The sequence below is a fragment of the Salmo salar genome, chromosome 05 (assembly GCF_965601325.2).
Source record: "Salmo salar chromosome 05, fSalSal1, whole genome shotgun sequence".
NCBI lineage: Eukaryota > Metazoa > Chordata > Actinopteri > Salmoniformes > Salmonidae > Salmo > Salmo salar.
The window spans coordinates 40,980,351-41,008,027 of NC_138295.1; the positions used below are offsets into that span (position 1 = coordinate 40,980,351).

At 42.3% G+C, this 27,677-nt stretch overlaps 1 long non-coding RNA gene across 1 annotated transcript in view; it reads left to right on the top strand.

The window, feature by feature from the left end:
- Nucleotides 1–2,454: 2,454 nt before the first annotated feature.
- The window catches only part of LOC145879519 (uncharacterized), a 162,694-nt gene continuing 137,471 nt past the window's right edge, over nt 2,455–27,677 (top strand). The window contains exons 1-2 of the long non-coding RNA XR_014392322.1: nt 2,455–3,169; nt 4,134–4,203. This is a non-coding gene — a long non-coding RNA (uncharacterized LOC145879519). The remainder of the gene's footprint in view (nt 3,170–4,133; nt 4,204–27,677) is intronic.

Consider the following 27,677-nt stretch of genomic DNA (forward strand, 5'->3'; position numbering starts at 1 on the left):
CCCCGGAGTGTCTTCATGTCCACACACACACACACACACACACACACACACACACACACACACGCACACACACACACACGCACACACACACACACACACACACACACACACACACACACACACACACACACACACACACACACACACACACACACACACACACACAATATATACCCCAAAGCCTCAGCCTGCCAATACGATCTGTACCCAGTGGGAACCCAGCCTGTGGTGTTTCAACAGGCAGGCCCAGGTCTCCTCAATGTTATTCATGTCTGCTATATTTATTTTAATTTTTTAATTTTTAATGAAGTTTAGTTAATAAAACTCAGTTTGATTCAAATTGATATCTATTGTCCTCATTACATAGTTATATCTATGAAATACAATGTTTATAGAACATCTTGAAGTGAATTTTGAGAGTAAACAAAACCAATTTAAATGGAAGACGTTACCATCAAAATCAAATCAAATCCATTTTTATTGGTCACATACACGTGATTAGCAGATGTTATTGCGAGTGTAGTGAAATGCTTGTGCTTCTAGCTGCGACAGTGCAGTAATATCTAACAAGTAATACCTAACAAATTACACAACTCAATACACACAATCTAAGTAGGAATGAATTCGGACTATATACATATGGACGAGCAATGTCAGAGCGGAACGGACTAAGATACAGTAGAATAGTATAGAATACAGTATATGCATATGAGTTAAGTAACGCCAGATATTTAAAGTGACTAGTGTTCCGTTCCTTAAAGTGGCCAGTGATTTCTAGTCTATGCCTATAGGCAGCAGCCTCTAATGTGCTAGTGATGGCTGTTTAACTGTCTGATGGCCTTGAGATAGAAGCTGTTTTTCAGTCTCTCGGTCCCAGCTTTGATGCCCCTGTACTAACCTCGCCTTCTGGACGATAGCGGGGTAAACAGGCAGTGGCTCGGGTGATTGTTGCCCTTGATGACCTTTTTGGCCTTCCTGTGACATCGGGTGCTGTAGGTGTCCTGGAGGGTGGTAAGTTTGCCCTCGGTAATTCGTTGGCCAGACCGCATCTTCAACCCTGTTACCCTAGTCTCGACCCTGTTTCAAGACCCTGTTTAAATTTTGTAATACAAAGGTTAGGAAATATGAATTTACTGTTTGTTCAGCTCAGTCTGAAATGTTTAGACCAATCATGATCATTTTTGGTCAAATTCTGAAGTGAAACCATACTTTTGATAAAAAATTATAAAGCCGCTGACAAGGTGTCCATTTCAGGATTTAGTATATCAAAAGTGTGAGATTTTATATACATGTTAAATTTGCAATTATTTAATTAGTTTGAGGGACTTATGATTCATAGGGAAATGTTGATTTTATTACAAGTGTCTTTAAAATCTTTTCCAGACAACTTCCATAGTGTCCATAAGAGGTTTGAAGACAAGTGGTGTCCATATCAAAATAAAATAGCCGATAATAACAGCCCTTTGATGCTTGAGATGGGAAAATATGTTTTCTTGGAGATTAAATATGTACTTCATGTCGTGAGGTGTTCAGAAAAGATGATTTATTTTGGGTAAAAAGTTTTTTACAAATCTAAGTCCAAATCTTAATGGTTTGGTGGAGTGACACTTAAGCTATGATGAGCAGTAGGTGGCAGTAGAGAGCTTTTCCCCAACCTGAGCTTGCGGCGCAATAATCGACAGCTCACTGCCCAGGCGTATCACACTTTAACTGAAGACTTGGTGAGTGTCATACATTTTCCATTGATATATATCTATTAGATTATATATTTCCGTTAATATATAGGCAACTGTTTTAATATGTTAGAATAACGCAATTGGATGAATCGGCGGTCAGGTAAGGCAGACAAGTTCAGGAACCAGGTTGAGGAACTGCAGTGAGCAAAATACTGTGCAAACACAAATACAATTGTATTTTCAATTGTTTAAAATATAGGTTCATTTAGGTTCTCGATCGAGAGAGTCTACCATGGCATGACACTCAACAGCAATGATACTCGACTAGCCTACCCATGACACTCAACAGCATCATCTTGATACATCATGTTGACGAATTTGAAGAATAATTAAATAGCCTCGACTACAGTAATATAATGTGGATTAAGTAGATGATATCTTATTCTGAGAGTAAACAACCGAGGTGTAGGCTACTTGACTGGAAGATCTATTATTAAACTGATTTGATTTCAACACCAAGGACAGAAAACATGACTCTCTGGGGCCAAATTACCGCTATGGGGCCAAATATCATTTAGAGGTTGTAATCCAAGTCTCACAGTCCTGTAGTAAAACGGACACCTCAAATAGTAATTCAATGTTGACTGCCTGAGATTGAATCCAATCAAAGTAACTAAAATATATATATATATCTAGGCTATAGTCTATACACATTCACAGCCTTCTAACTTCACGCTTTCACGGAAGTTGTCGATTTATAGCCAGCATTTCTCTCCCTCTGTAGACTGTATCTCCCTCCCCCACATGGTCAACCGGGCTGGCGCATCTCAATTTGCCGAACATGCAACTTTTTTAAAAGAAGAAATTTGACTGTTGACTGATTCCCCACCCCATCCACATACTCTCTAGCGCAGGAACAAAACGATCTGGGATCGAGGACTCAATTTATCTGGAGCGCATCCAGATTGCACCCATCTGGGTCTGCCATATGCAAACCGCGCGCAACGCGCTCAGCATTTCAGCCTCTTGTTCCAAGGCTAATTTAGGAAACCGTGTTGGGGTGAGTTGAATGTGTAGCAGCAGCACATTACAAAGTCTGACATAGTTTAGTTACTAAATGCGCATATTTCGTCATTAAACGTTTTTTTATTCATAAATTCATCAAGACCATTTGTTTCTAACCGGGATTTAAAGTTATGGATTCAACAGAGGATAACGGGGAGAGCAAGGCAGCACTCCGTCCATGCGCACCCAGGTCTCTTCTCCTGCGCTGTGTGGTCGGTTTCCCTACCGTGGTGTGTTTCATGTTGTCCCTGAGCTCCATAGCCATCTGCCTGCTCATGAGCTTCAAGACTTACCAACTGGAGAACCGACTGGATGCGCTGGAGTTGGAGAAAAACACAGTGTTTAACCCTCCGGAGAGCGCCTTCACGCGCGAGGATGGGACTGTACTACCGGCACTAAGGAGTTCTATCGAGACGCTCCTGCAAGAGGTAGCTAGTTACACACCGTTTTTTGGGGGGGACATTTAAAATGTAACACGATGTATATATATCATAGTGTATTTCTCTTTATTTTTGATTCATACAGCTTCCTGCTTGGGTCTCCATAATATGTAGCCAGAGTAGACTAAATGCCGTGCGTAATGTTGCGCGCAATGACAGTATATGACTCATGTCTGTTGATGTTGATTCCTCAAGCGACTGACTCTAATGGTCAAGGCACCGCTGTGCGATTCCTTCTGTCTCTAGATATTATCAGGTATCGCCTGATGAAAGATAAGTGATGTAAAGCTTGGTGATACACAAGCTGGCTTTTATACTGTCTGTCTGTGCTGTGACAGTATTTCGCCATATCTCTGTGGAAATGTTGTAGGGTATCTTCCAAAAAGTCCCCTCTTGATAAAAAGAACTATCGACAGGTCATTGAAAACCTGGTTACATTTTCGTACATTATTTACCTGAACTGTTAAAATTATAATTACATAACTTTATAATTTTTACAGTATTATATTCATGTTAAAAAGGTGCTACATAATGATTGATGTATTGCTTATAGTGGTTAATGTCCATTTATAACAATAAGTTAAGTTATTTAAGTTCATCTTACTGCTTATACTGCTTGTTATAAACCCACAAAATTCACTAGTGTGTCTCATTGCATAGTGGTTGCTTTATATAGCCCTGTTAAAACTATCGACGAGAGAGTGACTTGAGTCAAACCAACTGGAATGTGCAGTAATCTTCTACATAATGTTAGTCCCAAAACATTTCTCCTGGGCTTCACTTTCCCCTCTAACTCAGATAAATGAATGTTTCCAGATCAAGTTTGGATTTACTAAACCTTTTATGGTGAATTTATGGTAATTGCTACTGCACACGCAGTTTGCATTGTTTCAGAGCCTTATTCTCTCTCCCCCCCCCCCCCCCCTCCCCCCTCTCCACACTCTCTCCCCAGAGACTGAGTGAAGTGATGCCCAAACTGCGCACGGCAAGGGACGTCCCTCAAGAGTGTTCCTGCCCACCAGGTACGTCTCTCTCTTCTCTCCTATTGGTTCATGGCTATATCATGGTTATCAAAGCCTCTACGCACGCAACACATGAACATTACATGTATGCAACACACACACACACACACACACACACACACACACACACACACACACACACACACACACACACACACACACACACACACACACACGCTGGACTGTTTTACACTAGTGTCAGTTGTTGCTGGGTTGGCTATGTATAAAAGGAATCCAGAAGAGTGCATTGAGCTTTACGCTCTCTACCACCAGTTGATATTGATAGTTGTTTACAGCATCCCAAGTTTTCCTCAAGTGTGTATTCAGTGGATGGATGCCTTTTGTAAAGGATTAGTGTCCCTAAGCCTGTAGACCCAGACTGGGACAGGCTCAGAGGGAGAGTGTGATAAATACCCCTCAGATTGGTCTATGTCTATGGGATGACCAGGACAGGGTGAGCTTTGTTGCTTCGTGCCAGTGGGACCTGCTAACATTAATAGACGTTCCGGCGATGCGCCAAGTTTGGCCACGTTTGGCGCGTGGTGTGCATTACACGGCCTGTGATAGTCCGGAGGGTGAAAAACAGTGCAATGCACACAAACACGTAGGCACACACACAGACCGACACATGTACACAACCAGTCGTCTGCTATTCATGCGTTTCTGTAATCGTAACTTATGAGGAATGCTGGCCCTTCCCTGTTTTCGGGGAAATTCAGCTTTCAGCATTTGCCATGCATGCTTCCTCTACTCAGACTTGCTACCCAGATTGATAAAATGTGAACCTTAATGTTGTTATTGTTACTTATCTAATCGAGAGTTTTTCTTCCTATTAACTTGTGAAGCACAGAGCTGGCTCCTAATTCACCATGACAGAGAAATCCCCTAGCTTAGAGGAAGAGTGAGATAGGAGGTGTGTGTGTGTGTGTGTGTGTGTGTGTGTGTGTGTGTGTGTGTGTGTGTGTGTGTGTGTGTGTGTGTGTGTGTGTGTGTGTGTGTGTGTGTGTGTGTGTGTGTGTGTGTGTGTGTGTGTGTGTGTGTGTGTGTGTGCGTGCGTGCGTGCGTGCATGCGTGTGTGCAAGCGTGCGTGTGTCTTTTCACTAGCTGTCTCCATGAGTTGCATTGCTCTTGTCTCCTCTGTGGCCAACCTTGTCTCTATTGTCCCTGTGTGAATCACTGGCTTCCAGAGCAGGTGGAAAATTTTGCATGCCTGAATATCTGGAGCACATTCAAAACATTCCAGGTCCACTTGTGGCTCTGCTCCATACTTCTTCCCTGGCTGGTCAGCTGGTCAGTCAATTGGACCGTTGTTGTTCCTCTCTGTTGTTTGTTGTGTGTGTGTGAGTGTGTGTGTGTGTGTGAGTGTGTGTGTGTGTGTGTGTGTGTGTGTGTGTGTGTGTGTGTGTGTGTGTGCGTGCGTGCGTGTGTGTGTGAGAGAGAGAGCGAGAGAGAGAGTATTTGTTGGGGGCCTGTTCATTGTGTGTGTGTGTGTGTGTGTGTGTGTGTGTGTGTGTGTGTGTGTGTGTGTGTGTGTGTGTGTGTGTGTGTGTGTGTGTGCGTGCGTGCGTGTGTGTGTGAGAGAGAGAGCGAGAGAGAGAGTATTTGTTGGGGGCCTGTTCATTGTGTGTGTGTGTGTGTGTGTGTGTGTGTGTGTGTGTGTGTGTGTGTGTGTGTGTGTGTGTGTGTGTGTGTGTGTGTGTGTGTGTGTGTGTGTGTGTGTGTGTGTGTGTGTGTGTGTGTGTGTGTGTGTTTGTGCGTGTGCGTGAGAGTGTTTGTTGGAGGCCTGTTCTTCAGTATGTACTCAATTAGCTGAGGGAAAGCAGAATGTGGTAAAGGACATGTGTTTGTAGTATTTTACTTCCTATATGCAGTGCATCATCCCAATGGGTTCAATGATCGTACCACCTGGAGAATAAGTATAGAGAGTAACCTGGTCTTGTAAAAGTAATGTGCTCTGAAATAGCTCATTCCCTCCCCTAGGGATTACTCATGGTTTTCATTTAATTATGTCGATATCATATTATATCAGCTGTTTTGTTTTATTGCACAGTTCATTATACAAAATGACTGTGTAATCAACGTGGTTTCACTGTGGTTGGTCGGGTTTCGGAATGAAATGTAACCACAGCTATTCTCTGAAATCTAGTCAAAGATCTTTATTTTTTCTCTATTTAACCCCAAAGCATGGTGTTTGTAAATTCTTAGCATTAGCAAAATGCAAGAGTATTAAATGCAGACAAACAGCGCCCATAGACACGTTTGAACCATCTCTTAATGAACAATTAGACTGTCTTTGTCCCGGGCTGTTAAGTTAATTGTTCAGCTGATGTGTTCATTTCAGATGGATGTTTGTCAGCTAATTAGCATGGGGTTTGTTGAGTTCAGCCAATTAGCATAGGGTTTGTTGAGTTCAGCCAATTAGCATAGGGTTTGTTGAGTTCAGCCAATTAGCATAGGGTTTGTTGAGTATGGTGTCCTCTGCTTTCCCAGTCTGTTCCCACATACATAGAGACAACACATGTATACTGTTTGTGCTTGTATGTGTACAGTATGTATGCATGTGTGTGTGTGTGTGTGCTTGTGTATGTCTGTGTGATTGTGTACAGTGTGTGTACGTATGTGTGTGTTGCATGTGTGTGGTCTGTGTGCATGCAGGTGTGGTGTGTGTCTGCGTGCCTGTGTGTGTGAGTGCTTCAGTGCCTGCGCGTGTTGTGTGTGTGTGTACATTCGAGCCCCCCTGTATGTGTGTGAGTCAGTGTGTCTGTCTGTCCCTAGTTCTTTGAGGGGCCGATAGGCAGCTCTCTCTGCACGGCGCTGTAAACCGAGCCCCTCTCCCTTTAGCACCCACGCTCGCCACCTGAAACCTAATGCTCTCTAAGACCAGAGCACAGACTGAGCCATTTCTCTGTCTGTCTGTCTGTCTGTCTGTCTGTCTGTCTGTCTGTCTGTCTGTCTGTCTGTCTGTCTGTCTGTCTGTCTGTCTGTCTGTCTGTCTGTCTGTCTGTCTGTCTGTCTGTCTGTCTGTCTGTCTGTCTGTCTGTCTGTGTATTTCTGTCTCTGCAGCTATGTCTTCACTTTAGAGCTCCCCGCTCAGCATTGCGCTCCACCGCCCCCTATGGTCTCTTGTAGGTATAACACTTTATGGTGAAGGTTTAATATAGTTGCTTTAGTATCTTTATTTAAATGTGGGCTTAGGGTACTTACTGTAAATCATTGTGAATGAATGAGAGTGTGCAAAAAATATATAAATGCATTGTCATGTAATGTGGGGGTCAGGAGTCAAATGTGTGTCACTGCAGTGAAAGGCAGGCACTGAGTATCGTGACACTTTTATACTCACCCAAAGTGACAGCCTAGCAGCTTTAAGACTCAAGCCAAGCATGTCACTCAGGTGTTTGCAATTAACACTATCCGCACACACACAACACACACACTTCTGCACTGCCTTAGCTGATGAAAGCCATGTGTAGTCTATAGCAGAATGAAGGGTAGGGGGGAAATAGACATCCAGGGCTCTAAAGTGTGACCAATTTGGTTTGACATTGGGAATGTTCTCAAATAGTTCAGAGAACATTTAGAAACAATGTTCTTCTGTGGTAATTTCAGTACTTCAGCATAACGTTTCCTACAGGTTTCCTCATAGGTCTATTTGTCATGTTCTAAAATTGTTCCGAGAATGTTAAGAACTCTTTACATAAAAACCACAAGAAAAATGTAGTTATAATCAGAGAACATTCTAAGAATGATATTTAAAAACATATACATTTCGTTCTCAGCATCAACAGAACTCTCTCTATCCTCTATCTTGTTAAGTGTGTTCTGGTGTGTTGACTGCACCCACTAATTGGCCACACCTGATCTGAATGTGCTTGATTCCTTTGAAATTGGGCACAACTGAATAGACAAAAATTAAAAGCTATGTATGCATAAAAAACTTGCTCTATTCCGGTGGTGCAGTGGACTAATTCCATGGATAGAGAACAGAAGATGTCAATGATCCCATGTCACAATAAAAAATAATTGTGTTTGCATGATTATGCAAAAGGAAATTAATTTCCATGTGTGCTTGGAGTAAACCAAGTTAACCCAAAATAAGTTAGCAGTGTTATTGAAACATTCCGTGAAGGTTTTAAGGAAGTTATTTAAAAACCTACAAATAACCTGTAATTTATTTTTTCATATCCTTAATAAAAGCTTCCAGGAAAAATTTCAAGGAACCAGAGTAAAACGTTCTCAGAACCTCCCTGCAACCTGAAAATGATTGTTCCCAAAACATGACTTAGTTCACACAACCAATGTGAAACCAAAAACATACATTCCCACAACTTCCAAATAACCAAATATGCTACCTGGGATTTTTTTTTACACCGTGTTCAGTCATATTTGTTACCTCATTACCTAGCTAGCTAACAACTGGTAACTTTACCAATATATGCAAACATTTGTGGGCACAGAAAGAAAGGAAAGGGGATAGCTTCTTCAGGTGATCAATGATCATAGCAATGCATGACAGATCTCTTGCATGTCATCATTAAAAACTTGATCTTAAATAGACTGTACAATTTTCAATATAATGCATCTCACTACGAACATAATGCTTTTACATAATGTAGAAATATTCAAGAAATGATTTTGTAATTTCAATGACAGGTATCAACATTTTAGCTTTTTATAATAAATCAGTCTATTTACAGGGCTACATATTTGTTTCTAGGGCACAACATGAACAAGGAGAGATTAATCAAAGAAAACGAACTAAAAACAAACGAGGTTTCCCCTTTTATCTTTGGATCAATTGTCGGAGTAGAGAACACATTCTGTATGACTCAAAATGGATTGAAATTCAACAATGATCCAGCAAAACAAAAAGACCATATGCATTTCTAGTCAAATAACAACCCAATGTTTATCTCCCAGTGCAAATTAAATAACAACAACAACAAGCTAAGTTGGTTTTGCTACTTTAACCTGCCTGTCATAAATGCGTCTGGTGGGGATAAACAGAATCAGCATGCACACGATGGCGCACGTGGATGCATGTGCAGGGCCGGTTTGGTCAAGGTGTGGTAGAGTGCCATGCAAAAGTATTCATCCCCCTTGGTGTATTTCCTATTTTCTAGCATTACAAACTGTAATATAAATTGAAATTCTATTTTCATTTCATTTCATTTTACGTTCATCCACCACTGGCCTGCTGGCCCCCCTACCTCTGAGGAAGCACAGTTCCCGCTCAGCCCAGTCAAAACTGTTCGCTGCTCTGGCACCCCAATGGTGGAACAAGCTCCCTCACGACGCCAGGACAGCGGAGTCAATCACCACCTTCCGGAGACACCTGAAACCCCACCTCTTTAAGGAATACCTAGGATAGGATAAAGTAATCCTTCTAACCCCCCCCCCCCCCCCCTTAAAAGATTTAGATGCACTATTGTAAAGTGGTTGTTCCACTGGATATCATAAGGTGAATGCACCATTTTGTAAGTCGCTCTGGATAAGAGCGTCTGCTAAATGACTTAAATGTAAATGTAAATGTATTTGGATGTCATGTAACGGACATACACAAAATAGTCCAAATTGGTGAAGTGAAATGAAAAAAACAACTTGTTTCAAACAATTCAAAAGAATAAAAATGGAAAAGTGGTGCATTCATATGTATAATTTGCTATGAAGCCCCTAAATAAGATCTGGTGCAACCAATTACCTTCAGAAGTCACATTATTAGTTAAATAAAGTCCACCTGTGTGCAATCTAAGTGTCACATGATCTCAGTATATATACACCTGTTCTGAAAGCCCCAGAGTCTGCAACACCACTAAGCAAGGGGCACCTCCAAGCAAGCGGCACCATGAAGACCAGGGAGCTCTCTAAACAGGTCAGGGACAAAGTTGTGGAGAAATACAGATCAGGGTTGGGTTATAAAAAAATATCTGAAACTTTGAACATCCCACGGAGCACCATTAAATCCATTATTAAAAAAATGGAAAGAATATGGCACCACTGTCACGGCTGTCTGAAGGATCGGACCAAAATGCAGCGTGTTCGTAGTTCCACATATTTATTTATTCCATGAAACTAAATGCAATACATAAATTACTTGAAACACAAAAACAACAAACCGTGACTCAGAGAGGAAAACACACTACTCAAAAGATAATCACCCACAAAAACAGGTGGGACAAACATCAACTTAAATATGACCTCCAATTAGAGGTAACGAGGAACAGCTGCCTCCAATTGGAGATCAACCCAAACAACACCAACATTGAAATACAAAATTAGAAACTGAACATAGAAATACAAAAACAGACAAACACGCCCTGTCACGCCCTGACCTACTCTACCATAGAAAATAACAACTTACTATGGTCATGACTTGACAACCACAACAAACCTGCCAAGAGAGGGCTGCCCACCAAAACTCATGGACCAGGCAATGAGGACATTAATCAGAGAGGCAACAAAGAGACCATAGATCACCTTGAAGGAGCTGCAAAGCTCCACAGCAGAGATTGGAGTATCTGTCCATAGGACCACTTTAAGCTGTACACTCCACAAAGCTAGGCTTTACAGAAGAGTGGGCAGAAAAAAAGCCACTGCTTAAATACAAAATAAGCAAACACATTTGGTGTTTGCCAAAAGGCATGTGGAGGCTCTCCAAATATATGGAAGAAGGTACTCTGGTCAGATGAGACTAAAATGGAGCTTTTTGGCCATCAAGGAAAATTCTATGTCTGGCGCAAACCCAACACCTCTCATCACCCCGAGAACCCTATCCCCACAGTGAAGCATGGTGGTGGCAGCATTATGCTGTGGGGATGTTTTTCATCGGCAGGGACTGGGAAACTGGTCAGCATTGAAGGAATGATGGCGCTAAATACAGGGAAATTCTTGAGGGAAACCTGTTTCAGTCTTCCAGAGATTTGAGACTGGGACGGAGGTTCACCTTCCATCAGGACAATGACCCTAAGCATACTGCTAAAGCAACACTTGAGTGGTTTAAGGGGAAACATTGTAATGGCCTAGTCAAAGCCTAGACCTCAATCCAATTGAGAATCTGTGGTATGAGAATCTGTGGTATGACTTAAAGATTGCTGTACACCAGCGGAACCCATCCAACTTGAAGGAGCTGGAGCAGTTTTGCCAAGAAGAATGGACAAAAATCCCAGTGGCTAGATGTGCCAAGCTTATAGAGACATACCCCAAGAGACATGCAGCTGTAATTGCTGCAAAAGGTGGCTCTACAAAGTACTGACTTTGGGGGGGTGAATAGTTATGCACGCTCAAGTTTTCATTTTTTTGTGTTATTTCTTGTTTGTTTCACAATAAAAACAATTTTGCATCTTCAAAGTGGTAGGCATGTTGTGTAAATCAAATGATACAAACCCCCCAAAAATCTATTTTAATTCCAGGTTGTAAGGCAACAAAGTAGGAAAAATGCCAAGGGGGTTGAACACTTTCGCAAGCCACCGTAAATTCAGGTGGGCAACCCTCAGCCTATTTTTTTTTGCCACATCAGGTTAGCTTTTAATTTAATTTTACTAGGCAAGTCAGTTAAGAACAAACTCTAATTTTCAATGTCAGCCCAAGAACAGTGAGTTAACTGCCTTGTTCAGGGGTAGAATGACAGATTTTCACTTTGTCAGCTTGGGGATTTGATCTTGCAACCTTTACAGTTACTAGTCCAATGCTCTAACCACTAGGCTACCAGCTTCATCAGGTGATAATGCTTATTGCTAAATACCACTTCTGGCTTACAATATGGACCAATATGTTTTGGGACTCATTTCTGGTGGGTGAAATTATACTGAACAAAAATATAAACGCAACATACAACAATTTCAAAGATTTTACTGAGATACAGTTCATATAAAGAAATCAGTAAATTAAAATAAATAAATTAGGCCCTATTTATGGATATCACATGACTGGTCACAGATACCTTAAAAAGTTAGGGGCGTGTATCAGAGAACCAGTCAGTATCTGGTGTGACCACCATTTGCCTCATGCAGAGCAACACATCTCTTTTTTTATAGAGTTGATTAGGCTGTTGATTGTGACCTGTGCAATGTTGTCCCGCTCCTCTTCAATGGCTGTGCGAAGCTGCTGGATATTGGGAACTGGAACACGCTGTCGTACACGACGATCCAGAGCATCCCAAACATACTCAATGGGTGACATGTCTGGTGAGTATGCAGGCCATGGAAGAACTGGGGCATTTTCAGCTTCCAGGAATTGTGTACAGATCCTTGCAGCATTGGGCTGTGTATTACCATGCTGAAACATGAGGTGATAGCGGGGGGAAGAATGGTATGACAATGGGCCTCAGGATCTTGTCACGAAATGCATTCAAATTGCCATCGATAAAATGCAATTGTGTTCGTTGTATGTATCTTATGCCTGCCCGTACCATAATCCCACCGCCACCATGGGGCACTCTGTTGACAACGTTGACATCAGCAAACCGCTTGCCCACACCGCACCGCGTCTGCTGTTGTGAGGCCAGTTGGACATACTGCCAAATTCTCTAAAACGATGTTGGGTGTGGCTTATAGTAGAGAAATGAACATTACATTTTCTGGCAACAGCTTTGGTGGACATTCCTGCAGTCAGCATGCCAATTGCACGGTCCGTCAAAACTTGAGACATCTGTGGCATTGTGTTGTGTGACAAAACTGCACATTTTAGAGTGGTCTTTTATTGTCCCAAGCACAAGGTGCACCTGTGTAATGCTTATGCTGTTTAATCAGCTTCTTGATATGCCATACCTGTCAGGTGGATGTATTATCTTGGCAAAGGATACATTTTCACTAACAGGGATGTAATCAAATTTGAGAACATTTTAAATAATTTTTTGTTGTTGTGTGTATGGAAAATTTCCTGGGATCCTTAATTTCAGCTCATAAAAGATTGGACCAACACTTTACATGTTGCATTTATATTTTTGTTTAGTATATATTTTAGATGTCAGTATCATTTTATTTTCATTCATTTTGGAGTAGAATGTATTTTTTTATCACCAGAACTGAGCTTCTCACACCCTCTGCAGCCTGTAGTATCAATCAATCAATCAATCAATCAATCAATCAAATGTATTTATCAAACCCTTTTTACATCAGCTGATGTCACAAACTGCTGTACAGAAACCTAGCCTAAAACCCCAAACAGCAAGCAATGCAGGTGTAGCAGCACGGGGGCTAGGATAAACTCCCTAGAAAGGCCAGAATCTAGGAAGAAACCTAGAGAGGAACCAGGCTATGAGGGGTGGCCAGTCCTCTTCTGGCTGTGCCGGGTAGAGATTATGACAGAACATGGCCAAGATGTTCAAATGTTCCTAGATAACCAGCAGGGTCAAATAATAATAATCACAGTGGTTGTCGAGGGTGCAACAGGTCAGCACCTCAGGAGTAAATGTCAGTTGACTTTTCATAGCCGATCATTCAGAGTACCTCTACCGCTCCTCCTGTCTCTAGAGAGTTTGCTGTAGTATGCTGTGATATGTGCTTTTGTCACAACCACTGGTTATGGGGCACAGTCTATCCGCACTGGGCACCCACCCAAATACACATACACTACATGCCAACATCATCCATTGTTATCAGAGGCTAGGTCACTTAAGACCCCAACCTCCCTCGGGAAGCGAAGGGGCGGGCCAGGCTGCATAGACCCACACTGGGGCTAACACCCTTCCGAACACCCTTCCTAATAAAACAGACAGGAAGCAACCACTGTACAGGCTCATATACAACACCAATGACACAGGGGCAGTGCATGAGCCCTATAACCATTACTAATGACCTTTTAAATAATCAAAACTAAGCCCAGGAAATGTGTTTTCTTGAAAAGTATTTTTGAGATTGGCATAATTATATATATATAATAGGTGATTTAACTGTGTTATTGTATACTGGATTCCAGGGGCACCACTTTCACTGGGGACGAGGGACATGTCCCCCCCCCCAGTTTTATCATTGGAATGTGATGCAAAATGAGGCATAGGTGTGCTTTAGGACCATGCGGACGCCTCCGAGCGGTCGGATAGGCTGTTTCCAGTGTTTATCCAACTGGATAAAACAGTTGAAATAATAATAATAACATTATGTCTAGAACCAAAGTTGTGCCCCTGCTGAATTCAGTGGCGATTTTAACATTTAGATGTTAACAGCAAACTCTCAAAATGTTTTCAAATGATTAACCACGTGACAATGATTTTGATAAACAAAAAACGTTATTATTGAAATGAAACTGTGCGTATGAAAATAATCATAACTGGCACGCAGATGGTAGGATAAATTGTAAGCTTCCTCAAACTTGGAACTCACAAGCTCCATATGCTCTTTACCAGTGGCAATTTTATCATGTAAACCTTGGTGGGGCAAACAAAAATGTTTTTTAGATGCATGCCAGCAAAGGCACAACACAACACAACACTAAACAATACATTGCTTGCACTATAACAGTGACAAACGGTGCCCATAAACTGTTAGGGCCTACATAAAGCTGTCCCAACAGCAGAGCATTCTTTTCAGCACCATGGAGTGAATCCTTACCACAGCTACCCCTGGCTATCAGCAGAGCCTTGTCTGGCAGCGAAACATTTCATTCAGCCTCATTTGCTGCCTTTTCAAAAACATAGCTGATATGGCTGACTTGCTTAACCCTCCTGTTGTGTTCGTTTCATGTTAATTAATTCTGTGTTCCCGGTCAAAAATGACCGCCCCATTATAGCTGATTATAAATCCATAATAATACATATATTATCACCTAATGTTGTGTTAGATGTTTTTATCAACTTAAGTTCTTGTGAACATTACAAGTTTTGAACTTCTATTTGCTATTTATGGCCTGTAGGCCTCATTTACCTGAGCTCATACAACTCGTTTTTGAGTTAAAAAAATGCATAATGTATGGATTATTTTGACTATAACAAGTACTCAGATGAAACATATTGTGCTATTTATCACAGACTACTTTCTCCTCTAAGGCATCTTCACTGTCAGTTTCTTGGCCTCTCTCCTCCTCACCGATGTCATGATCAAAGATATGATCAAGAGCCTCACATACTGTCACGTCCTGACCAGTACAAGGGGTTATTGTTTATTGTAGTTTGGTCAGGACGTGGCAGGGGGTTTTTGTTTTATGTGGTTTGGGGTTTAATGGTATATGTATTTATGTAAGAGGGGTGTTTGATTTATGTGTTCCGGGGTTTTTGGGTAATGTTCTTGTTTTGTATTTCTATGGTTTTCTATGTTGTGTATTTCTTTGTGTTGGCCTGGTATGGCTCTCAATCAGGAACAGCTGTACATCGTTGTTGCTGATTGAGAGTCATACTTAGGTAGCCCTGTTTCACCTGTCCCTTTGTGGGAAGTTGTATTCGTGCACTGCTATGTTTAGCCTGCAGAACTGTTAGCTGTTGTTCGTTTTTTCATTTTGTTGTTTTTGTGTGGTGTTCGAAATAAAATAAATATGAACATTCACGTACCTGCTGCATTTTGGTCCACTTCATACGACGACCGTTACACATACACTATATCGTTTGGTCATTGTGCTGCCACAGAATGAATTGTGAGCAAGGCCCCAAAAAGCTTTATATACCAGAGCTGCGAGAAAAGTTCTATATATTATTGAAACAATGTTGCGATTGTTTGTGAGAATGCCAACCGGTGTGGTTCCCGTGGGGGAAAGATTCTATTGGGGAAAGGTTCCCGTGTGGCTTTCCATGGAAGCCAAGAAGGGGAGTGAGGTGTGAGTGTGTGTGCTCAAACATGCATACCTGCATGTGGGGTCTGGGTGAGGAAGTGTGTCTATTTGATGAATGGGCATGTGCCTGAACAAAATTTTTACACTAATTGTAGTCTCACCCATTCATTTCTAATGACCGGTCATTTTTGACCGGGAACACCACAGGTGTACAAAAGTTAAATAAAACACCCAAAATGTAATGAATGTATTTTGTGTGTTCTGATGCCCTGTGTGGACAAAGTCATGGAACCTTATGATGATCAGATTAAATGAACTACATTTTTAAGAGAGAACTTGTAAATCAGTCCAATTTGACCGGAATACAGCAGGAGGGTTAAACAAATGTGGTTTCTAATGACAACTGAGATGTTCAAACAGTGGCATAAGGGAACGACAAGCGGATAAGAGGCAATCCCTAACTTCGATTAAAACATTTATGAGCGAGCTAGGATGGATGTAGTCAATATAACTATTTGTTCAGCGCCTTTGAAATGTACAGCGACAGAATTCAGAACATGGGCCGTTCTTACAGTATTCTCCCTGTACACCAAGTCAGAACTGTAGGATAAATAAAAGGGGCATATAAGCAGACAATGAAAGCTCTTACAATATTCAATGATTACATTTCTCTAAAACAGGCTGTAGGCTAAATGGGTACCACCAAGTCAGAATAGTAGGCTGAGTTATGAGGGGGAAAGGGACCAAATTATTAGGGTGAGGCACATGTGCTACTAACAGCTTCCTACACAACTGTCATAATCGTGTATGTAGGTGGCAGGGAAGTCAGGCGCAGGAGAAACCAAATTGTTTAAACTGGAGTATTTAATGACAAAACAAACTCCAAAACCAAAGTACAAAATAACATGGGTAAACATAACCCGTCGCACACCGATACAAAAAACACACGTAACATAACATCACTAACAATCACCGACAAGGACATGAGGGGAAACAGAGGGTTAAATACACAACATGTAATTAATGGGATTGGAAACAGGTCTATAGGAAGACAAGACAAAACCAATGGAAAATTAAAAACTGATCAATGATGGCTAGAAGACCGGTGACGTCGACCGCCGAGCACCACCCGAGCAAGGAGGGGCATCGACTTCGGCAGAAGTTGTGACAACAACATACACTTAATATTACTTGCTTAGCTAGAGTATACATACAGTGAGGGAAAAAAGTATTTGATCTCCTACTGATTTTGTATGTTTGCCCACTGACAAAGAAATAATCAGTCTATAATTTTAATGGTAGGTTTATTTGAGCAGTGAGAGACAGAATAACAACAAAAAAATCCTGAAAAACGCATGTCAAAAATGTTATAAATTGATTTGCATTTTAATGAGGGAAATTAGTATTTGACCCCTCTGCAAAACACGACTTAGTACTTGGTGGCAAAGCCCTTGTTGGCAATCACAGAGGTCAGACGTTTCTTGTAGTTGGCCACCAGGTTTGCACACATCTCAGGAGGGATTTTGTCCCAGTTCCTCTTTGCAGATCTTCTCCAAGTCATTAAGGTTTCGACGTTAAGGCTGACGTTTGGCAACTCGAACCTTCAGCTCCCTCCACAGATTTTCTATGGGATTAAGGTCTGGAGACTGGCTAGGCTACTCCAGGACCTTAATGTGCTTCTTCTTGAGCCATTCCTTTGTTCCCTTGGCCGTGTGTTTTGGGTCATTGTCATGCTGGAATACCCACTCATTTTCAATGCCCTGGCTGAGGGAAGGAGGTTCTCACCAAAGATTTGAAAGAGTACATGGCCCTGTCCATCGTCCCTTTGATGCGGTGAAGTTGTCCTGTCCCCTTAGCAGAAAAACAACCCCCAAAGCATAATGTTTCCACCTCCATGTTTGACGGTGGAGATGGTGTTCTTGGGGTCATAGGCAGCATTCCTCCTCCTCCAAACACGGCGAGTTGAGTTGATGCCAAAGAGCTCCATTTTGGTCTCATCTGACCACAACACTTTCACCCAGTTGTCCTCTGAATCATTCAGATGTTCATTGGCAAACTTCAGACGGGCATGTATATGTGCTTTCTTGAGCAGGGGGACCTTGTGGGCACTGCAGGATTTCAGTCCTTCACGGCGTAGTGTGTTACCAATTGTTTTCTTGGTGACAATGGTCCCAGCTGCCTTGAGATCATTGACAAGATCCTCCCATGTAGTTCTGGGCTGATTCCGCCCGCTCTCATGATCATTGCAACTCCACGTGGTGAGATCTTGCATGGAGCCCCAGGCCGAGGGAGATTGACAGACTTCCTTTGTGTTTCTTCCATTTGCAAATAATCGCACCAACTGTTGTCACCTTCTCACCAAGCTGCTTGGCGATGGTCTTGTAGCCCATTCCAGCCTTGTGTAGGTCTACAATCTTGTCCCTGACATCCTTGGAGAGCTCTTTGGTCTTGGCCATGGTGGAGAGTTTGGAATCTGATTGCTTCTGTGGACAGGTGTCTTTTATACAGTTAACAAGCTGAGATTAGGAGCACTCCCTTTAAGAGTGTGCTCCTAATCTCAGCTCGTTACCTGTATAAAAGACATCTGGGAGCCAGAAATCTTTCTGATTGAGAGGGGGTCAAATATTTGTTTCCCTCATTAAAATGCAAATCAATTTATAACATTTTTGACATGCGTTTTTCTGGATTTTTTTGTTGTTGTTCTGTCTCTCACTGTTCAAATAAACCTACCATTATAATTATAGACTGATCATTTCTTTGTCAGTGGGCAAACGAACAAAATCAGCAGGGGATCAAATACTTTTTTCCCTCACTGTATCTCCCTGGCATATTACATAATTTATGCAGCAGCATACAATACATTTTTTGACTCACCTTATTGTGCTGTGCTCAGTTGAACAGGAAGGTGGGCAGATTTTTTCATCAAACGCAATCATCAAAGTCTGGCCTTCTCTGGATTTATGGTGCTTTCAAGACAACTGGGAACTCGGGGGAAAAAAAACAAGGTCGAATCATGATGTCATGATCTTCAGGTCGGAGCTTTAGAAAGAGGCTCGAGTTCCCGAATTCTGAGTTGGGATGACCGTTCAAAACATATTTTCCCAGTCGGACCTTGTTTTTTCCCAAGAGTTCTCAGTTGACTTGAACTCCAAGAAGTCTGAGGTTTCCCAGTTCTGAGTTTCCAGTTGTTTTGAACGCGACAGAAGTCATATTGGATTGACATCATGGCCAATGTATTCAACCTTTTCTGGCCCATGGTGTGTTACGAGTGAATGTTTGTAATTTTAAGATGGAAAGAGACCCTTAAACTCAGACTTGGACCACACACCCTCTCCACTGAATAGCAGGCTAATGATTGCTTTGCAACGCTTGCAGTTAGCCACTGATTCCTTCCAAACCACTCATTATTGAATTTGCGATGTCCAACTTGTTTTGTAATGTTTATGTCCAATGGCTGATGAGCATCAATACATTTTATCTATAATTTATCTTCATATGACAAGGATTGAAAAGGATTTGCCAGTAGATGGTCGACTTGATTCATGATGATGACTGCTTGTCTACCTTGCTAGCTAAGATTTTGAAAGTATGATGTATGATCAGTCCAATCAAAGCTACGGTAGATATAACGTGATTTTACGTAATTTTATCTGTGGCCAATGACCTTGAGCCTTCTTGGATGGGCTCTTCTAATGTAAATCTATGGAAGCAACCAAGGGGCTTGAATTTTCGAGCTCTCCCCGTAGATTTTGCAGTTATGTAGTGTCCCTATGTGTGACAGAGCACTGAGCCAATCACGGCGCAACTAAAGAACATTACCCACCCATACGCTACGTATTTTCCGCTGGCTGCCCCACCACCATGTTTGTATGTGGCTTTATTAACTCAACTATTATTATTTTTTAATTGTTTGCAAACTGATATGTGACACGTATTAATGCCAAAATAACATGCAAAACAGACAAAAAATAAATAATATATCTATCTTTTTTTTAGCTAAAAAGAGTTGATAACAACTCCACCTGCCCTGAATGATGGGTCGCCACTGATTGGATTACATTTGGATGCCAACTGTTGGTGCGCGTGTGTGTGAGTTTGTGCGCATCTCTCTAAAGAACTTTCACAACTCTTCAGAGAGCTGCTGCTATTCAGACCACTGACTGACTATCTCTTCACTATGTCTTTGTGTCTGTATGAAGAGCAGCTAATAAAGATGCTATCAGCCTGTCCACAGGAGGGCTTAGAGTTTAGCACTAAACGACTCCCTCATTTCGATTTTTGTCTTCAGATCATGTTGTTTTAGATGCTCTCTCACTCTCCCATTCACTGTTATTTCATCTGCTCAATGTTAAGCAGAGACAATGGGAGTGTGTGTGTCTCATATCTGGTTTATTTGTATAAGAGGAGAGAGTCTCTTGGGACATTCTCTGCCAGGTGGGGTGAAAGGATGTGTGATGGGGGTGGTATACACACACACACGCTCGCACGCAAAGGCACACACATGTACACCCCCCCTCCCCTCCCGCATTGACCCTCCACGTCCCACCACACTTGGGCCCTTCTACCTCCTTGTCTCTCATCGGCCATCTTATTAAAGTTAGCTTTGTAAAACCACACTGTTTAGCGCCGCGCCAACTCTCACATTCTTTCCTTTGAAAAATAAGCAGCTGGACGCAGGCAGGCAACAGGGCATCCCGACAAGGACCACAGGATTCCAGGAGAGGGACCATGTCCTGCCATGTTGGGTGGGCGGGACGGGGTGGGGCAGGATGGGGGGTGGACGGTGCCCATAGTGCCAAAAACCTTGACAGGCAATGCCACTGTACAGCAAACACACTGCCCTACATGAAAGACTGTACAGTGCACACACACTGCCCTACATGAAGGACTGTACAGAGCACACACTGCCCATACATGAAGGACTGAGTTTGGTTAAAATGATACACACCCATGCAGGACTGTGGTTAAGGCAGCACACACACACACACACACACACACACACACACACACACACACACACACACACACACACACACACACACACACACACACACACACACACACACACCACCACACACACAATCCTGGCTGTTAGAAGGTGCTCCAGAATGGTAGTAAAGTAGTGATATTGGCTGTAATCCGTGGATTCCTCCAAATTATTAACTGCTGGAATTGGTTTGATAAAGTATACATTTATGGGATATGTGAGTAAAATCTAGACAGTGTGTGTATGTGTGTATGTGTATGTGTGTTCATATTTAAGCAACTGGCTTATTGTTACGCTCGTTGATTGAAGGATAGGCGTACATTTTACATTTATTAAAATGAGCACCGAAACAAAACAAATACAAACGAAAACGTAACGTTCAGTAGGGCGTACAGCACAGTCCCAAAAACAAGATCCCACAATCTAAGGTGGGAAAAAGGGCTGCCTAAGTATGATCCCCAATCAGAGACAACGATAAATAGCTGCCTCTGATTGGGAACCATACTAGGCCAACAAAGAAATAGAAACATAGATTTCTCACCCTAGTCACACCCTGACCTAACCAAATAGAGAATAAAAGGGTCAGGTCAGGGCGTGACACATATATTCAGATGTCCGGCAGTAAACTGGCAGGAAAAGACAGTAAAGAGCTCCCTCCACAGTCCCATTCAACTATTGAGCAACATACAGCAACACAAATGCATGTTTGACTTAAATGAGTATTGTTTTTACAAGCATCTCTTTATGGGGAAGTAGAGACGGGAAGTAGAGTGATGACTGAGACGTATTTACAAGTCCATCTCACGCTCTGAAGCTTACCATCATGTAGGGTGGATAATAAAAGTGTGATCATTATCCCTCATTTTCCCCTCTTGTTCCTCATTTCTGATTACTCTAGCAATGGCAAAAGAAAGTAAGACAGCATAAGGTCTATTGCAGCTTCCATATGCTTTGATATACCTGCAACTAACCTGTACCCCTGCACACTGACTTGGTACTGGTACCCCCTGTATATAGACTCATTATTGTTATTTTATTGTGTTACTTTTTATAATATTTTTCGTTTATTTGGTAAATATTTTTCTAACTCTTCTTGAACTGCACTGTTGGTTAAGGGCTTGTAAGTAAGCGTTTCACGGTAAGGTCTACACTTGTTGTATTCGGCGCATGTGACAAATACAGGTTGATTTGATTTGATGATTTCAACAGTTTCAAGTTTTATTAGTTGTATGTACAGCATTCAAATGGTATGCACCATCCAACGAAATGCTTCCTTGCATGTTCCTTCTCGACAATGCAACAACAATTACAAATAATAAAGATAAGACCACAAACATGAAGTAAATGGCTCAGTAGAATAGAATAAACATTTTAGCATAAGTATAACACAGGTAGGCACAATTTATAGTCCAATATTTACACGTGTCTTGGGGAAGGTGGGATTGTGGGGCTTGTGTTTAAATTGTGCTCTATTTAGAAATATTAAGTAAGAGTACGGTAGGAAGCAGATTTGATGTGTGTGTGTGTGTCTGTCTGGGTGTGGGCTAAGGTGCGGAGAGAGTCAGTGCCGGTGGTCAGTCCATTTCAAGTGTTCAGCAGTCTGGTAAATAGAAACTGTCTCAGCGCTTGTTGGTATCAGACCTTATGACACAGCGGCCTAAGGCACTGCATCTCAAGTGCTAGTGGTGTCACTACAGACCCTGGTTCAATTCCAGGCTGTATCACAACTGACTGTGATTGGGAGTCCCATAGGGTGACGCACAATTGGCCCAGCGTCATCCGGGTTAGGGTTTGGCCGGTGTAGGCCGTCATTGTAAATAAGAATTTGTTCTTAACTGACATGCCTAGAACCTCTTAAAACTTCTTACAGCTCTTTAAGGATAGGGGGCAGTATTGACAATTTCGGAAAAAATATGTGCCCATATTAATAAACTGCATAGAAAACACTCTGATGTTTCTAAAACTGTTTGAATGGTGTCTGTGAGTATAACAGAACTCATATGGCAAGCAAAAACCTGAGAGAAATCCTACCAGGAAGTGGAAATCTGGATGCATGGGCTCTCTTCAAGTCGTTTCCTATTGAATACACAGTGCCGTAGTAATAATTGTGCACTTCCTAAGGCTTCCACTAGATGTCAACAGTCTTTACAAAGTTGTTTGAGGCATCTATGATGAACAGAGACCGAATGAGAAGGCTGGGAAGTTGGTCACCCAGGGAATGACATCACTTCATTGGTGCGCGTTCACGAGGGAGGATCCTCTGTTCCAAAACGTTTTTCAAGACACAGGAACCGTCCGGTTGAAATATTACTGACTCTTCACGTTCTAAAGGCCCTAAAGATTGATGTTTTACAACTTTTGACATGTTTGAACAAACGTAAATACAACTTTTTTAAACTTTTCATCGTGACATTGTCCGCGCGCTTCCTACATTTGTAGTAGCTGAACTGAACGCGCGAAACAAGGAGTTATTTGGACATAAATTATTAAATTTATCGAACAAAACAACATTTGTTGTGGACCTGGGATCCCTGGAAGTGCCTTCTGATGAAGATCATCAAAGGTAAGGAAATATTTCTAATGCAATTTATGATTTTAGATGACTCCAAAATGGCGGCTATCTGTATTGCCTAGTGTATTTTTCGGAGCTCAGTACTCAGATTATTGCAAAGAGTGCTTTCCTCGTGAAGCTTTTTTGAAATCTTTCACAGCGTTAGCATAAAGGAGATGTTCATCTATAATTCTTTGAATGACAGTTTAATATTTTATCAACGTTTATGACAAGTATTTTTGTAAATTGTGGCGCTGATTCACCGGCAATATTTGAGGGAAAATATTTTCTGAACGTCACGCGCCAATGTAAAATGCTGTTTTTATATATAAATATGAACTTTATCGAACAAAAACATGCATGTATTGTGTAACATGATGTCCTAGGAGTGTCATCTGATGAAGATCGTCAAAGGTTAGTGCTGCATTTAGCTGTGTTTTGGGTATTTGTGATGCATGCTAGTTGCTTGGAAAATGACTGTGTGGTTTTTTGTGTCGAAGTACTCTCCTAACATAATCTAATGTTTTGCTTTCGCTGTAAAGCCTTTTTTGGAATCAGACAACGTGGTTCGATTCTGGAGAAGTGTATCTATAAAATGGTGTAAAATAGTCCTATGTTTGAGAAATAGAAATGATTAGATTTGTGGTTTTGAATATGGCGCTCTGATTTTTCACTGGCTATTGTCAAACTCAATCCCGCTAACGGGATTGGTGTCGTAACAGGTTTTAAGGATCGGACCCTTTTTATAAATTTTCACCTAAAATGACATACCCAAATCTAACTGCCTGTAGCTCAGGACCTGAATCAAGGATATCCATATTCTTGATACCATTTGAAAAGAAACACTTTGAAGTTTGTGGAAATGTGAAATTAATGTAGGAGAATATAACACATTAGATCTGGCAAAAGTTAATACAAAGAAAAAACTATGCGTTTTCTTTGTAGTTTTTCCCCCATAATCTTTGAAATGCAAGAGAAAGGCCATTATCTGACTTAGGACTCTAGACACAATTTAGATTTTGGCCAATAGATGACAGCAGTGTATGTGCAACGTTTTAGACTGATCCAATGAACCATTGCATTTATGTTCAAAATGTTGGATCAAGTCTGCTCAAATATGCCTAATTGGTCAATATATACATTTTCAAGTACATAACTGTGCACTCTCCTCAAACAATAGCATGGTTTTTCACTGTAATCGCTTCTGTAAATTGGACAGTGCAGTTAGATTAACAAGAATTTAAACTTTCTGCCTATATAAGATTTGTCTATGTCCTGGGAAATGTTCTTGTTACTTACAACATGCTAATCACATTAGCGCACATTAGCTCAACCATCCCGAGGGTGGGACACCGATCTTTAGAGATCTTTAAGAGGTTTAAAAAGGTTAAAACAAAAAACAATACCATCTGGCCGACGGTAAGGGAGTGGACAGTTTGTGGCTGGGGTGTGTGGGGTCTTTGATGATGCTGCGGGACTTCCTTCCTTTTCGAGTAGATATCCTTGATAGATAGGAGCACATTCCGTCACCACCCGCTGAAGGGCCTTGCAGTCGTGGATGGAGCAATTCCCGTACCAGGCCGTGATGCAACCAGTCAGGACGCTCTCAATGGTGCAGCGGTAGTATTTGGAGAGGACCAAGGGTGGCATGCCAAATTTCTTCAGCTGCCTTAGGAAGTAGAGGCACTATTACACCCTCTTGACAACAGTTGGTCCATGTCAAGTCCAGCGTGATGTGGACGCAGAGTAACTTAAAACTGCTGACATTCTCTACTGCAGGCCCGTTGATGTGAATCGGGGCATGTTCCCTACTCTGCTTCCCGAATTCAACAGTCAACTCCTTTGTTTTGCTGACGTTGAGGGAGAGATTGTTGTCATGGCACCATAATGCCAGTTCACTTACCTCCTCCTTATAGGCTGACTTGTTGTTGTTGCCTATTAGGCCAACAACACTGGTGTTGTCAGCAAACTTGATGATGGAGTTGGTGTCGTGCAAAGCCACACAGTCACGGGTGAACAGGGAGTACAGCAGAGGGCTGAGTACACACCCCTCCAGGGCTTCTGTGTTAAGTGTAAGTGTGGAGGAGGTGTTGTTGCCAATCCTCACAGCCTGTGGTCTGCGCGTCAGGAAGTCCAGGATCCAGTCGCATAGTGTGGTGTCCAAACCCAGGCCTCTGATCTTGGTGTCAAGCTTGGAGGGAACAATAGTGTTGAATGATGAACATCTTGTCCAGATGTGTTAGGGCCATGTGAATAGCAATGGAAAAGGCATCTTCCATGGATCTGTTGGAGCAGTTGATAAATTGGAGTGGGTCCAGTGTGCCTGGCATGCTGGCCTTAATGTGGGCCATGACCAGCCTCTCAAAGCGCTTCATGATGACCGGCGTGAAGTGGCTAGGTCACCTTGGTGTTCTTGGGCACTGGGATGATGGTGGTCTCCTTGAAGCAAGTGGGGAATACAGGTTGAAGATGTCAAAGAAAACAGCTGTCATCTGGTCAGCACACACTCTGAGGACGCGGCCAGGGATGCCATCTGGGCTGGCGGCTTTGTGACTATTCACTATTTTTCAGTTTTCCTCACAACAGCCTCGGAGAGCGAATGCACCTGGTATTCCGGAGCAGCGAGAGCCTTCCTGGATGGCTCGGTATTGTCCACCTCGAACCGAGCATAGAATGTGTTAAGCTCATCTCATCTGGGAGGGAGGCTTTGGTGAGCACAGCTGGATTTGCCTTCTATAGCTAGAGGACTCCTGATACTGTATCTCCAGTAGTAACTATTGCATAATTTTTTACTTAACCTGTTGTCATCTAGTTCTGTCTTTTTGCTAGCTAGGGCCATCTACTTTAAGTGCTGCCCGTCTTCCCAGTAGCCTACTTGGTGTGTGAGCTGCTGACTGCTATGAACTTGCAGATGATTGTTGACACATCAACCAGGATTAAGGGACAGGGCAATTTTTGACTGCTGTTATCTTTGTAATCAGTGGCTGTATTGGAAAGGGAGTGGTTTCTTCTCTCCTAGGCAATCAGCAATTAGTATGGGGAGGTGTGGTCTTCACCTCTGCAAGGCAATTAGCAATTAGTGTTAGTACTTCAGTTTCCCCAGTTTTTTCAGTGGCAGCTGTCAGTGGCGGTCTTGCCACAGAACTAAGACCGTCGCCGAAACAAAGACAGTTCTGCCAAGTTGCTCTACTGAGTTATTCGAGAAAGGAAAGAGAGGAAGGCTCCACACCACTCTCTCACCTAGTTATTTTCAGATTGTCATTTTGCTCTTTTGTATCTTTGGTTTTCTGTACCTGTTCACATTACAGACGCTTCCCACCACTTGACTGAAACCCTTTTAATTTAGTGTACCCTGAGTGCACAACCCATGCGGATTTCCTGGACTCTGGCAGCGTTTGGAAATGCCGATCTGCGGTCAAGAACGCTGAGTTCATCTCAGCCTTTGCTGCCCTTCAGTCCATTGACTTTTTGGCCCTGACAGAGACATGGATCACCCCAGAGAACACTACTACTCCAGCTTCTCTCTCTTCATCATTTCCTCTCATAGTCCGAGAGCATCTGGTCATTGCGGTGGTGGCAAAGGGCTACTTATTTCACCTAAGTGGAGATTTTGTCTTTTCTCCCTCACTCACCTGTCCATTTCCTAATTTGAATTCAATGCTGTCACTGTCACTGGTCCACCCACACTTAACATTGTTGTCATCTATCGTCCACCAGGTCCCCTTAGAGTTCCTCAATGAGCTTGACACCTTGATAAGCTCCCGACATCTGCGTTTAATTTATTTCCAACTTTTTCTTTCCACTCCTTGCCTCTTGAGATCACCCTTTCCCAGTCCCCTCTCACTCAAAAGGCAGGCAAATACGCTTGACCTCATCTCACTGCATCCCTCCTCCAGGTCTCTGATTACTACTTTGTTTCCTTTTCTGTCTCCCCCTCCTCTAACCCTAACCACTCAGCCGCTACACAGATGGTTATGCGCCGTTGCAGTCTTCGCTCTCTCTCTCTCTACTCTTCTTCTAACCTATCATCTCTCCCTTCTGCTAAATCCTTCTCCCTCCTGTCTCCCAATTCGGCCTCTTCGACCCTACTCTCCTCGCATTCCGCATTCCGTGACTCGCACTGTCCCCTTTTCTCCCGGCCGGTTCAGGCCTCCCCTCCTGCTCCGTGACGGAGTGACTCATTGAGAGCTTACTGAACAGGGCTGCAGGCTGCTGAGTGTAAATGGAGGAAAACTAAACTTC